Consider the following 1,570-nt stretch of genomic DNA (forward strand, 5'->3'; position numbering starts at 1 on the left):
CTGAGTAATCTATGCCTTGACTGATTTTGCCTTCTCATTAAATCAATTCAGCCATTTTCAGCAGCCTTTTTGTATTTTAACCTTTCTGCCTGTGTTGACATGACTTTAAGAGAAAATTCCAAAAATGACTAATCTTTTTTTATTCCCATCCTTTTTTATCTACAGTTACCCACAGATGTTACACATGCTCAAGTCTTTGGGGAGTCAAGTACAAGTATTCAATAATTTTGGATCCATGCACTTGAAGAGACAAAAGAGCAGTGGTCTACAGGCATCAAAAGCTGAGGGTGCTGACTTGTCCACTGAGTTCTTCTAAACGGACACTGTCTTTGGGATCTCACCTGGACCTCCCTATCTTCAGTGACTGTTACTGGCAGGTAGCAAATCCTTTGTGTGTCTGATCAGGATAGCTTTCTGAAAACATGCTTGTCAAACACACACCTTACCACTTAGACTGCTTTTAGTTAGACAAGGTGCCACGGGAGGAAGGCAGGCATAGATTGTTAAGAGCAACCAGCAAGGCCCAATATATTGTTGGTCTGACTTTTCCACTTTCATTGATACTTACGTCCCAAAAGATTTGACTTGACATGAAATGGAACCAATAATACACGATAAAATACTACTGGACAACCTTGAGGGGTGGAAACCGAGAAGGGAAACATGTATTTGACTGTGCTTTTCTGGGCCCTGATGACTGATTTCAGTTGAGTGAGCACAGGCTCTTCCGGTTCTGAGTTATCCTGGGACATGACAGGGCTGGGGAGAGCTCTACTTCAGTAACATTGATTACAGAACTGGCTCTTTCCAAACGTATTGGGTGATCCCAGCACCAGCTCTCTGGATCTCTCTCCAGGAAGCTGTAGACGTGGCTAATGAATCTGCAGGTGAGAAGTCCAAGGTTATTTTTCATTTATTACTCAGAATAAGGGCAATAGGAGCCCTTGTGTCTGTTCCACTGGAGACTAATCAGAAAAATCTGGAGAGACTGTAGTGGCAACTTTCCAGTAGTTCTGGACACCTCACTGGGAGAGGCTTACTTTTCCACATCCGGGTATTTGTTTTAGGTAAGACCAGCGATCGAATTTGTTCATAGTATTATCATTCATGCAGTCAATAACCTTGAGTAGCAATATAATGATCACTATTTATCACTGATGATAACTGAGAGTTCTACCCACGTTAACTATGCTTGTTTCCTAGTGAATGCAGAATGCGCATGTGGGGAGTGTAAGTTAGAATGACTACCCACCCAGAGGACTGCTCACATAAGCAATCATGACATTAACACTTTGGTGTATATTGCAACTGTCAAGAGTTCCAAGTTAATCCCAGGGCTTTACTGAGTTGGCTTCAGAGTTGCAACTCAATACAGATTTCTTCCTTCATCAGGCACCTATTTTAAAAATTATGATTTATCTCATCTGATTTAGACTCTGCAAGAGGTATATTTTGCTATTGTATATACTAGACTTCTAAATGGAATGTGGTAGAAAGCGAAGACTGTTCTTTTACACCTACAGCTAACACTGTGGCATGCACTGTATGACAGCTGAAATGATAGCATTTT

The 1,570-nt window shown here is 41.2% G+C and overlaps 1 pseudogene; it reads right to left on the minus strand.

The window, feature by feature from the left end:
- LOC105979958 overlaps positions 1-1,570 on the minus strand; it is a 9,721-nt pseudogene that overhangs the window by 7,664 nt on the left and 487 nt on the right.

The sequence above is a fragment of the Echinops telfairi genome, unplaced genomic scaffold (assembly GCF_000313985.2).
Source record: "Echinops telfairi isolate 266 unplaced genomic scaffold, ASM31398v2 ScPeMD7_20;HRSCAF=75, whole genome shotgun sequence".
Classification (NCBI taxonomy): domain Eukaryota; kingdom Metazoa; phylum Chordata; class Mammalia; order Afrosoricida; family Tenrecidae; genus Echinops; species Echinops telfairi.